The following is a 13,537-nucleotide window of genomic DNA, read 5'->3' as shown; positions in this document are numbered from 1 at the left end:
CCAGAAGGGAAAGAAAATGAAAGTAAGAAACATTTGAAGAAATAACATCTGAGAATTTTCCCCAAATTAATGTCAGACAGCAAACCACAGATCAAGGAAGAAATGCAACAACCCCTGCCCCGCCCCCTACAAAAACAAAAAAACTACATCTAAGTATAGTCGATATAAAGTATAGAAAATAAAAAATCTTGAAAGAAGCCGGGAGAGTGGGGGAAACACCTTACCTACAGAAGTACAAATATAAGAATTATAAGCAATTTCTCCTCAGAAACAATATAAGAAATAAGACAGTGGAGTGATATATACAGTATTAAGAGGGGAAAAATCACCAATCCAAAATTCTGTATCTTGAGAAATTACACTTTAAAAGAAACAAAGACCCTCTCAGACAAACAAAATTGAGGGAATTCATGGTCTACAGATCTGCCTTACAAGAAATGACAAAAGAAATTATTCAAAAAGAAGGTAACTCCTACAGAACAAAAACTCATGTAGATAAAGAATATCAAAAAAGTAATAAGGGAAGATAAAAGCTTTTCTTTTTTTCTTAATTGACATAACAGATAACAGTCTATTCAAATAATAATAGCAACAAAATACTAATGGAATGAATTACAGTAATGACATGGAATGAATAGAAGGGAGGAACTGGGAATACTTGTTATTATAAGGTTATTGTACTACCTGTAAATCTATAACTGCGAAGTGTTTATCTGAAAGTAGATTTATACTGCAAACTCTAGGGCAAACACTAAAAAAATAAAAATAAAAAGTGAAGTATAACTGATCTGCTAAGGAAGGAGAGAAAATGGAAGCATATACTCAACTAAACCCACAGAAAGCAAAAAAAGACCATAAACAAAAAGAGGAACAAAGAATTAGAGCAGCCATTAGAACACAAATATGGCAGTTATTAATCTAACTGTATCACCAATCACTGTAAAAGTCTATGGTCTAAATACACCAATTAAAAACCAGATTGTCCATATATCAAAACCAATACTCAATTATATACTGTCTACAAAAAAAACCACTTAAAGGACACATAAAAGATTAAAAGTAGAAAAAGATATACTTTGCTATAATACCAATCAAAACTAACATAGCTACATTAATTTCCAGCAGAGCAATCTTTAGAGCAAGGAGAATTATCATAATGAAGAAGGGCATTAAAAAATGATAAAGGAGTCAATCCTTGTGAAGACATAACAGTCCTTAAAGAATATGAACCTAATAACAAAGCATCATAATATATGAAACAAAGTGTTAAAACTTCAAGGAAATACAGAGAAATTTACTATTATAGGAGGAGACTTCAACATAAGACAAATAGATATTAAATGGATTTGATGTTACCAAAAAGAAGAAAACAGACATCTTGAGTAAATTTAGTGAAAGCTATTAAATTAGACTGCATTTTATTTACTACATTTCTATCAGAAATGTTGAATATTGGTTCCAACAGGCAGAAAAATCAGTAAGGGCATCACTGAACTCAACAGCATCATCAAGCAATTTAATATAACTGACATAAAATTCACCAAATAACAGAAGAATATACATTACTGTCAAGCTCACATGAGATATTCAATAAGACAGACCACATTCTGGGCCATAAAATACCTCAACAAAGTTATAAGAATAGAAATCACAAAGTATAGGTTTTCAGATGACAATGAAATTAAATACATCAGTAACAGAAAATTGGCTGGAAAATATCAAAATACTTAAACAACATACTTTTATTTTTGTGTGTGCTTTTATTTTTTAATTTATTTTTCATTTAAATTCAATGAGCCGACTTATAGTACATCATTAGTTGAATATAACACCCAGCAGCATACTTCTAAATGACATAGAGGTCAGAGAAGAAATCTCAAGAGAAATTAAGAACTATTTTGAACTAAATCAAAGTACTCAGGTACTGAGAGTGAAAGCAATGCTTAGAGGGAAAATAGTATTAGATGCATAAACTAAGAAAGAAGAAAGATCTAAAATCAAAAATCTAAGCTTAAGAAATTACATTAAAATTAAATCCAAAGGAAGGAGAAGAAACAATAAGAATTAGAACAGCAAACACTTAAGTTGAAAATAGGGAATCAAAAGGGGAAAATGTTAAGACCAAATACTGATTCTCTGGGGCAGGGGGTGATTCATAAACCTCTAGCCAGGCTAACTAAGAACAAAGACAGACATTACTAATACTAGAAATGAAAAACTGACATTACAACTCAACTACAAATCCCACTGACATTAAAAAGATAACAGAGGAATATGAACAACTCTATGCCTACAAATTTGATGAACTAGATAAAATAGGCCAGTACCTTGGAAGCCACAATGTGCCAAATCTCAAACAAGGAGAAATCAATACAAGCCTATTCAGATCATCTATTACTCAATCAATAGTAAACAACCTTTGAAAACTGAAAGCATCAGCCCCAGATGGATTCACTGGTGAATTCTACCAAACATTTAAGGAATTATATCAACATTTTACAATCTCTTCTAGAAGACAGAAGTGGAGGGAATACTTCCTAACTTATCCTATGAGGATATAAATTATCCAATGGTACCTATAAGGGACTAAGACTACCTTAAATACCAAAACCACATAGACGAACAAGAAAACAAAACTACAGGCCAGTATTTCTTATGAACATAGATGTAAAAACACTCAACATAATATTAACAGAACTCAATAAATATGTATGTACCTTCAGTAGGTGAATGGATAAACAAACTGTGGTACATCCAGACAATGGAATATTATTCAACTCTAAGAAGCCATAAACGATCACGCCATGAAATGACATGCAGGAACCTTAAATGTATTATTACTAATGGAAGAAAACAATTTGAAAAGGCTACATACTATACGATTTAATTTGGGAAAATTTAATTCGCAAAAATCCCGGGAAATTCAGAAAAAGGCAAAACTATGGTTAATAAAGAGGTAAGTGGTTTTCAGGGGTTAGCAGGAGGGAGGATTTTTAGGGCAGTGAAACTATTCTGCATGATATTATAATGATGAATACATGTCATTATACAACTGTCAAAACCACAGAGACTGTACAACACTGAGGATGAACCCCGAAGTAAACCATGGACCTTGGGCGATGATGTTGTTCAATGTAGCTTTAACAGTTTAAAAAAATGTACCATACTCTGATGTGGGATATGGTAGTCAGGGAACTGTACATCTGTGGGAACACAAAGTATATGCAAACTTTCTCCTTGATATTGCTGTGAATCTAAAACTGCTCTAAAAATAAAGTCTATTTTTAAAAATGGGTTAAAAAAAGGGGGGGTGCCTGGGTGGCCCAGTGGGTTGAGCCTCTGCCTTCGGCTCAGGTCATGATCTCAGGGTCCTGGGATCGAGCCCTGCGCATCGAGCTCTCTGCTCAGCGGGGAGCCTGCTTCCTCCTCTCTCTCTCTCTCTGCCTGCCTCTCCATCTACTTGCGATCTCTCTCTCTCTCTCTCTCTGTCAAATAAATAAATAAATAAAATCTTTAAAAAAAAAAAAAGGGTTAAACAACAAAGTCCATAAATGTACCTTTAAATAGTCTTTAGAACTGTGAAACAATGTTAACTGCGGCATTTTCTCTCCTCACCAACAACTATGATATGCTTTTCCTTCCATGAACTTTGTCTCATTACCAACCTACATTTATAATCAATCATTACAGTAGTTATTGAAGAAGCTGAGGATCTTTAATATGATTAAAAGTAATTGTTTCTACTACAAAGTTTTTCCCACAGGTATAAAACTGACTATACTATTATACTACAAATATAATCTACACATGTAAAAGAGAAGCAACAATTAAAATGCATTTCATTGTACAAATGAAAGATATTCCTTATTTTTCAATAAATTTCCTATGTAGCATGATAAAATTAAAATGTAACATGATTTAATAGTTTTCAGTAAATTTAGGCAAGATGTATGTTTTCTTCCTTTTGGTAACATCAGATGCATTTAACATCTATACTTCTTAGCACTTAATTACTTTATTCTCCTAACTTTATAGAGATCGATCTCCTTAAGTTCTTAAGGCCTTGTATTTTCTTTATATTTCACAGTACACCAAGTATAAAGTGCCACATATTGTATGACCAGAAAAATAAGCCACATTTTTGTGGACTGACTCAAAATAGGGTTAAAAGTTTGGCTTTTTTTTTTTAATTAAACTTTCACGTGACGAGAAAATTTAATGAGCCAAAGCAATGTAGCCTGCTTATGGCACTTACTTATATGAAAGGTGGCCACACATCCAAAATACTTTTTATGAAGTATTTTTGAATACTGGCCTATAGCTGATATTTTAATTCTCAGTATGAAACACAAATTACAAGTTACGTTAAAATAAAACAAAACAAAAACAAAAAAACCCTCAACATCTGCTGAAATATTTGTTTTCGTTTTTACAAATAGATTTTGGAAGCAAACAAAAAGGAAATGGAATTCAGGTGGGGGTGAGGGGACAACAACAGAGAGAATGAAGAGATAACGATTACAGTTTAAGGTAAAAACCATTCTGCCCAAGATACTAGATTGTAACAAAATAATAAAATACAAAGGAAGAAAAGAAGCCTTCAGAGTCTCTACATTTTGTCTCTACTTCAGAGTGTGCAGTTAAGAAATTTTTGGATGGCATATAGAGATTTCCTTCTAGACATCAGTTTTCCATCTAAAAGTGGGTATTAGTCAGTCTCCTAATTGGTATACTGTTAATTAGTAATGTTGTAATCCAGCTACATTTCAGCTCATGTATTTCATGTGAAGCAGAAATACATAAAATTAGGCTAGAGAATACCTCAGTAGGGAGTTGGCTTGTCCTTCTCCCCTCCCTCTGGCTCTTGCTCTTTCTCTCTCAAATAAATAAATAAAATCTTTAGGGGGGGTGGGAATCATCCTTTGTTAACTTGTACCTAATGCCATTACCAAAGACATAATATAATGACCTAAAAAGTGAGTTAGTATCACACAGAGAAGAACCAGGAAGAAAAGAAATCGTAACAGAGATTAAAGCCACAATAAGGAAATTCAAAGGATCAAAACAAACAAAAAAATTAGTATGAATAAAGACATCAGGTATAGTCAAAAGAAAGTATATTAAAAAAGCACACAACTGGAAAGAAAAAATATTTGTTTAAAAATAAAACATCAGAGAAATTTCTGGCTGTGTTCTTTTCTGGGATTTTTTTTGGTTTCACATCTCACATTTTAGTCCGTAATCCATTTGAGTTTATTCTTGTGTATAGTCTAAGAAAGTGCTCTAGTTTCATTCTTTTGCATGTAGCCTTTGCTGACACTGGTCATAGCAATATTCTTCTAGACATGTCTTCTGAGGCAAGAGAAATAAAAGCAAAATGCAAACTCGTGACTACATTGAAAACAGCAAAGGAAACAAGTGACAAAACTAAAAAACAAGCTAGGGAATGGGAAAAGATATTTGCAAATGACATACCCAATCGAGGGGAATTATCTAAAGTATATAAAGAACGTATACAACTCAATACCCAAAAAAACAAATAACCCAAATAAAAAATAGGAAGACGATAGGAACAGACATTTCTCCAAAAAACACTTTCAGATGGCCGACAGACACATGAAAACACTCATCATCACAGGAATGCAAATCAAAACCACAATAAGATAATCATGTCACACCTATCAGAATGGCTAAAATAAAAAATGCAAGAAACAACAAGCATTGGAGAAGATATGGAAAAAGAACCCTTGTGCACTGTTAGTGGGAATGCAAACTGGTGCAGCCACTGTGGAACACTATGGAGAGTCCTCAAAAAACTAAAAATAGAACTACCCTACAATCCAGTAATCACAATACCGGGTATTTACTCAAAGAATACAAAAACACTAATTCAAAGGGATATATGTACCCTTATATTTACTGCAGCATTCGTTACAAGATATGGAAGCATTCCAAGTGTCTACAGATTGCAGAATAAAGGAGATGTGTTATATATAAATAGAATATTATTCAACCATAAAAAAGAATGGAATCTTGCCATTTACACCAATGTGGATGGATCTAGAGAGTATACTGCTAAACAAAATAAGCCAGTCAGGCAAAGACAAATACCATATGCTTTCACTCATGTGTGGAATTTAAGAAACAAAACGAATGAATAAAGAAAAAAAGAGAAACCAAAAAAACAGATTCTCAACTTAGAGAACAATAGATTACCAGAGGGGAGGTGGAGTGTGGGGTGCGTGAAATAGGTGAAGGGGATTAAGAGTATACTTACCTTGATGCATTCTGAGTAATATATGGGACTCTGAATCACTATACTATACACCTGAAACTAATACAACATGTTAACTGCACTGGAATTAAAATTAAAAAAAAAGAAAGAAAGAAAGAAAGAAAAGTATAGCCATACCAAATGAAAAAAATTAAAAATTAAAAAAATAAAACAATACTGAAAGGTCACAAACTTCTCACACACACACACACACACACACGTTAAGTAATCAAACTCATGTCATATTCTGCATAAGTTACTGAATGTTAAGTCACTTGTTGGTGAAAAGAAAAATATACTCAGTCTGATGCTGGCAAAACTGAAAGCCAGAACACCTTGAAATAACCTTTGCAATGTTCTAGGGAAAAGGAATGGGGTCCTAGACTCTTACACCTAGCCAAGCCATACTTCAAGTACAAAGTAACAAACATTTTCAAACATAAAAATACTAAGGAGGGTCGCCTGGGTGGCCCAGTGGGTTAAAGCCTCTGCCTTCGGCTTGGGTCATGGTCTCAGGGTCCTGGAATCAAGCCCCACATCAGGCTCTCTGCTTGGCGGGGAGCCTGCTTCCCCCTCTCTCTCTCTGCCTGCCTCTCTGCCTACCTGTGATCTCTGACAAATAAATAAATAAATAAAATCTTAAAAAAATACTAAGGAAATATAGCACCCACAAGCTCTTCTTGGAGGAAAAACAAAACAAAACTACTTGCTGAAAAAAACCTAGTCATCTAAGTAAAATATAAATTGGGAAAGACTTGGATTTTTTTCAGTTTTGTTCAATGCTGCATATTCAGTCAGCTTCTAAAATGCCACATGGCACTGAGTGGTACTAAAAAATTCTCTAAATTAATCCATAAAGCACAAAACAGTTTACAACAACAAAAGGAAGCAAGAACCACAGTAAAGAACAACTGATAACCAATGAATCCTTTCAATTGAGAACTATGACTAAAATATTGGAAATTTAGATCACAGAATAGAATAGAACTATTAATTTTAACAAAATTAAAAAATAGCAAATTGAGATTTCTGACAAGATGTTGACACAGGATCTACCTCCCTTAGAATTAAACCAGTGGTGGGGCACCTGGGTGGCTCAGTTGGTTTAGCATCTGCTGTCAGCCCAGGTCATGATCCTGGGGTCCTGGATAAAGTCTTGCATCTGGGTCCTTGCTCAGTGGAGAGCTTACTTCACCCACGGCCTGCTGTTCCCCCTGCTTGTGTGTGCTCACTCGCTTGCTCTCTCTCTCTGGCAAATAAATAAGATCTTTTAAAAAATTAAAAATTTAAAGAAAGATAAAAAGCAGTTTTGGGGTGCCTGTGTGACTCAGTTGGTTAAGCATTTAACTTGAATGTGAGGGATGTCTTGAGCTCAGGTCATGAATTCAAGTCCCACATTGGGATCCCTACTGGACATGGAAGTCTACTTAAAAAATAAAATAAAACAAAATAAAATAATATAAAATAAAATAAAAAGAGCAGTTTCAGTTCAGCTTATGCCTCTCATCTTCATTTCTGGGACACCTAATACCTGCCACCTCATAAGAGGGATTAATATCAGAGTATCACAGAAGCAATGGTTTGCGTAAGAGTGAAAAACATCGGTAGGGACTGACTAACCTCTGGCATTGGCTTCCTAACCATTCTTAATCAAAACCTCCAAGGTTGGGGCACCTGGATGGCTCAGCTGGTTGAGCATCTGACTCATGGTTTTGGTTCAGGTCCTGATCTCAAGGGTTGTGGGATCGAGCCCTGCGTTGGGCTCCTCACTCAGAGAGGAGTCTGCTTGAAAGATTCTCCCTCTGCCCCTTCCCCGACTCAAGCCTTCTCTCTAAATAAATCTTAAAACAAACAAACAAAAAAATCCAAAAACAAAACAAAACAAACTACAAACCAACCCCCCCCCCATTGGTAGATTTCCATCTAGATAGAGTATCTTCTTCCAGTGCTCTTTTCTGTAGGAGACTCTGTGTGAAGCTGAATCTGAAGAGTTCTCCCCCCCCATTTTATTTTATTTCTTTTCAGTGTTCCAAAATTGTTTATGCACCACACCCCATGCTCTGTGCAGTACGTGCCCTCCTTAATACCCACCATCAAGCTTACTCATCCCCCCACCCTCCTGCCCTCCAAAACCCTCAGTTTGTTTCTCAGAGTTCACAGTCTCTCATGGTGTGTTTCCCCCTTTGATATCCCCTTTAAGGATACAAGGTGTGATATGATTATGTCATTTTTTTAATGCCTGAGGCCCTTAAACAGATTGAAATCAATAAGATGTTATAAAATAGTGCAAATATACAAACAAAACAAAGAATAAAATCCAAGTAAACTGGCAAGTCAAGAGATACTATCAGACTACATTAAAAAAGAAAAATCCAGCCATATACTATTTATAAAACATATACTTAAAGCATTAAGTACATAGTAAGGTTGAAAGTAAATGTAGAGAGCTAGACCTACTGTGAAAACACTAGCTGTAAGAAAGGTATAGCTATGTTAAAGTAAGATGAAGTAGACTTAAAATTGGAAGTCTCACTGAAAACAGAGAAGATCAATATAGATTGAAAAATTCATCAAGAAGGTAAAATAATTCTAAATATGTATGAGCCTAATGGTATGCAGTCTCAAAATATATAAAATAGCATGTATTAAATTAATAAAATGTTGAAAGAAATTGACACACCTGCTTCTAGATAAGATGAAGTAACTGATGGAAGACTAAATAACCCACTGACATCAACCAGAAAAACAAGATAAAATACAACAAAAGACACTGGAAAGTTCCTGCAGGAAAAAGGACTTGAGTTGGCAAGACTCTAGAGGGGTGAGAACCTGACAGATGTGAAATGGTCTTCTGCAGCTGTTTTTTCCCTTGTAGCCCTTTACAGATTCTGTGTATAGGGAGATGAAGAATCTAACCTTTGTCTGGACAATGGGTTGCTGCTAATAAATAGCTCTTGTCCTGGGAGCTGAACACTGAAAACTCCAGGTGTTGATAAACTAGTGAGAAGGGAGGAGCAGAAACTGAGGTGGTCACTCTGAGGCTGAATGAGGTAGGGTTAAAAAGAAAAGAAAAGCAGAAAGCCTCAAGTAGTGTTTTCTGTATTCTTCCTAAGCTAAGAAAACAAGAAATTTGAGAGATGTTTCAAGGACTGGGCCCCAAGAGCACAGTGGGATCAGTGTCGAAAGCTTTGAAAGGCTACTCCTGAAAGTAGCCTCCTTAAAGGGCAACCATAATCTTCACCAAAACTACAGCTAGCATCCCTTCTCAGGTCAATCCCTAGTTGGCCTAAGCTATTCAGTAGGAATGATAATTTCAATGGTTACAGGAAAGAGTAAACCATTTCTGTAGGAAAGTACCATAACATGGAATATGTATAGTGTCTTTCACATACAATGTCTGGTAAAAACCATAAGACATGTCAAAAGAATGACCACATAATCAAAAACAAAGAGAAAAAAGGGATCAGATATGAACCTACAGGTAATCCAATATAGCAGTTAGGAGACAAAAACTTTATGATTAGTATTTTCCAAAAAATAGTGGAAAGAATATGTGAAAAGATGGACAATTTCACCAGAGAATTGAAATCTAAAAAATAAAAATTAAAAAGAAATTTTATATTTGAAAATATACTACCAGAAATGAGTAAGTTACAAGGTGTTTTATCAGCTAATTTTTAAAAACCAAGAAAGGATTACTAGAACACAGAAAACAGGTCACTCACTATAAAACAAATGGAAGGACAGACAGAAAAGAATAAAATTACAGAAGAAAAAAGCATAAGAAATATATGAGACATACTTAAAAGCACTAAGTCACATGTAATTGGAATCCCAGAGAAGAATAGCATGAACATGAGCAGTATTTGAAAATATCATAATCAAAAAATTAACTACGAATGAAAATGTAAAAATCTTACAAGTAATGGGGGGTGGCACAACACACACACACATTATCTTCAAAAACAGGAAAAGAAATATTGAAAGCTGATTCCTCTAAAGAAATGATTAAAGTGATGAAAATCAAAAAGGCAAACAAGTGTTGGCAAAGGAACCTTCATATAATGCTGATGGAAACCAAAATGATACAGACAACTTTGACAGTCCGGCACTTCCTCAAAATGTTAAACTTTAGAGTTACCACATGACTCAGCAATTCCACACCTAGGTATATCCAAGAAAAATGAAAATACATGTTTACACAAAAGTGTGCACATAGAAACAACCAAATGCTCATGCACTGATAAACAAAATGTAGTATATTCATACAATGAAATATTATTCAGTCACAATAAAGAATGAAGTACTAGCACATCCAACAAAATCGATGAACCAAAAAAAATACTATGTTAAGCAAAAAAAGACAGTCACAGAAGATCACACAGTATATGATTTGACTTTTATGAAATATCCAGAATAAGCAAATTTATAGAAACAGAGAACAGGCTAGTGGTTTCCTATGGCTAGATATATATGGGGGGAAGGGAATGGAGACTGACTGCTAACAAGTATGGGTTTTTTTGGGGGGGGAATAAAAATGCTCTGGAAGGGGGCACCTGGGTGACTCAGTTGGTTAAGCACCTGACTCTTGATTTCAGCTCAGGTCATGATCTCACAGGGTGCGGGACTGAGACTTACACTCCGCGTGGAGTCTGCTTCAGATTCTTTCTTCCCCCCCGCCCCCCGCTCATCCCTTCTCTTTCTCTCTCTCAAATAAATAAATAAATTCCTTTAAAAATGTTTGAAGAAAATCGTGGTGATGGTTGCACAACTCTGAATATACCAAAAACAAAACAAAACAACCCCACTAAACAGTACGTTTTCATTTCAAATGGGGAAATTGTAGGACATGTGAATTTTAATCTCAGTAAAGCAGCTTTTAAAACTCGGATGAAAACATTCAGATAAAAATAATCGAAGACTTACACTGAAGGAAATAACAAAGGAAGTTCTTCAGGAAGAAACTAATCCCATATAGAAACATAAAGGAAGAACAAGAAGTGAAAAGTCTCAGTGTGTATTTATGGTGTGTGTGTGTGTGTGTGTGTGTGTGTGTGTATACATGAATACTGACTGCATAAAACTTTGTTTTAATTAATTTATCACATTAAAATGAATAGTAACAAAAATCCAATAAGCAGGAAGCATAAATAGAGCCAAGTATGCTGTACGGTTCTAAAATCAGGGAAGGGGTAAAAGAAGTAATATGTCCTATACCAGTTATTTTGTAATAGGTAAAGAATATATGCTATAATACCCAGGGCAAGCCACTAAAAGAAAGGCAAAACAATACACAATGATTACTAGAAGAGAAAACAATAATTTTAAAAATGTAAATCAAAAAGATAGCCAATGAGAAAAAAAAAGGGTTCCTTTTTTTTCTCACATAAAACATATATGTTTTATATATATATATGTTTTATATACATAAAACATATGCAGGTATGTTTTATATATATCTACAATTAAATTTAAGACATTTTCTTTAAGATACTCTTTTTTAAAAAGATTTATTTATTTGTGAGAGAGAAAGAGCAGGAGTGGTTAGGGAGAGTCATGCTGGGACGGCAGAGGGAGAGAATCATCCTTTAGCAGACTCCTTGCTAAGCAGGAAGCCCCATGGATATGGAACTCAATCCCAGGACTGTGTGATCAAGATCTGAGCCAAAAGCAAGAGTCAGCCACTTAACTGAGCCACCCACCCCAGCTAGCCCACGAAGACCATGATTATCCGATGAGATAAAGAGTTAAAAGTCTTAGAAGAGATCTGCCCTAAATATAAGAATAATGAAAGGCTGAAGAGGATACAAGAAGATATAACAAGAAAACACTAAGCAAAAGAAAGCTAATGTAAAGTATACTAAGAACAAACAGCTTGAAGGCAAATAGTAGTAGTTATAATAAAAAAGGACATTTCCAGAGGGCTGGTGGGGGATCAGGAAGTAGGGATTTAGGGTGGCTAGGTTATGGACACTGGAGAGTGCTATGGTGAGTGCTGTGAAATGTGTAAGCCTGATGATTCATAGACCTGTACCCCTGGGCCATATAATATATTTTATGTTAATAAAAAAATAAAAGGACATTTCTTTTTTTATTTTTTTTTAAAGATTTTATTTATTTATTTGACAGAGATCACAAGTAGACAGAGAGGGAGGCAGAGAGAGAGAGAGGGAAGCAGGCTCCCTGCTGAGCAGAGAGCCAGATGCGGAACTCGATCCCAGGATGCTGAGATCATGACCTGAGCCGAAGGCAGCGGTTTAACCCACTGAGCCACCCAGGCACCCTAAAAGGACATTTCTTAATGCTAAAGGTGTCAATCCATCAAGAAGATAATAGGAGCTTAAATCAATATTCAACTCATAACCTAACTCCAAAATGAATAAGTAAAACCTGAAACTAAAAGAGAAATACACATGTCCACAATCTTAGGCAAAAACTGAAACACAGCCAAAGATGATCTATCAGTAGTTGACAGAATAAGCAGCCAAATAATCAGAAAGGTACAGTCCTTCTATAAGCCTGAGAAACACAATTAAGATATCTAATTTTCTCTTCCTTGCCCCTGCTCCTCACATATGCATAACACAGTAACCAAAAGTAACAATATGGTCTTTCAAGGGTAAATAAAACACTTATCAAAACTGATCAAAAGCCAGGGTCTTAAAGCAAACCTCAACACATTTAGAACAACCTTAATCATTTGGAGCACAGTCTCTGAATATACTGGAAAAAAGCTAAAAATTATTTTTAAAAAAGATAGCTTAAAAAGAGATTCTGCAATATATTTCCAAATAATTCAGGTATTAAAAAAGAAATCCCAGTATAAATTTGAAAATATTTTCGCCAGAATAATAAAGAAGGTAAAAAATCATTATTGTAATTTGTGAGACATATACAGCTCAATCAGTACTTACACGGGAAAACATAATTCTATAAAATTTGTTAGGAAAAAAAGGAAGGATGAAAAGTCAATGACTAATGTAAAAAAACACTGTCCAAGAAGAGAAGAAAAGACCTAAATAAATGACCTTTAAAATAACTGTATGATAAAAGTACTTTAGTGAGCTAAAATGTTCATTCTTAGAAAGGGTTAATAATTATGGTGACTAACATAACACAATAAAAAAAGAAGAAGAAAAGAAAGGTTAATAAAACTGACATAATCTCAGTGATCAAGGAAAAAAAAGACACGAAGTAACAATATAGGGAATGGAAGACAAAATATAAAAGAGAATATGAGCAATACGAAGAAAATTAGAGCAT

The 13,537-nt window shown here is 34.7% G+C and overlaps 1 protein-coding gene across 12 annotated transcripts in view; it reads right to left on the bottom strand.

The window, feature by feature from the left end:
* Positions 1–13,537, bottom strand: part of MEF2A (myocyte enhancer factor 2A) — a 160,297-nt gene that overhangs the window by 74,838 nt on the left and 71,922 nt on the right. Inside the window, exon 1 of one of the 12 annotated variants that reach the window (XM_045070588.1) lies at positions 7,362–7,385. The exons of the other annotated variants lie outside the window; for them this stretch is intronic. The gene's annotated coding sequence lies outside the window, so the exon portion shown is untranslated. Of the gene's footprint in view, positions 1–7,361; positions 7,386–13,537 lie in introns of those variants that run through there. 12 annotated transcript variants of the gene reach the window in all.

Source organism: Mustela putorius, unplaced genomic scaffold (assembly GCF_011764305.1).
Source record: "Mustela putorius furo isolate JIRA1106 unplaced genomic scaffold, ASM1176430v1.1 tig00003972_pilon_pilon_pilon, whole genome shotgun sequence".
Taxonomy (NCBI): Eukaryota; Metazoa; Chordata; class Mammalia; order Carnivora; family Mustelidae; genus Mustela; species Mustela putorius.
Note: the sequence above shows the minus strand (reverse complement) of the source record. Positions and strands in the feature narration are given on the sequence as shown.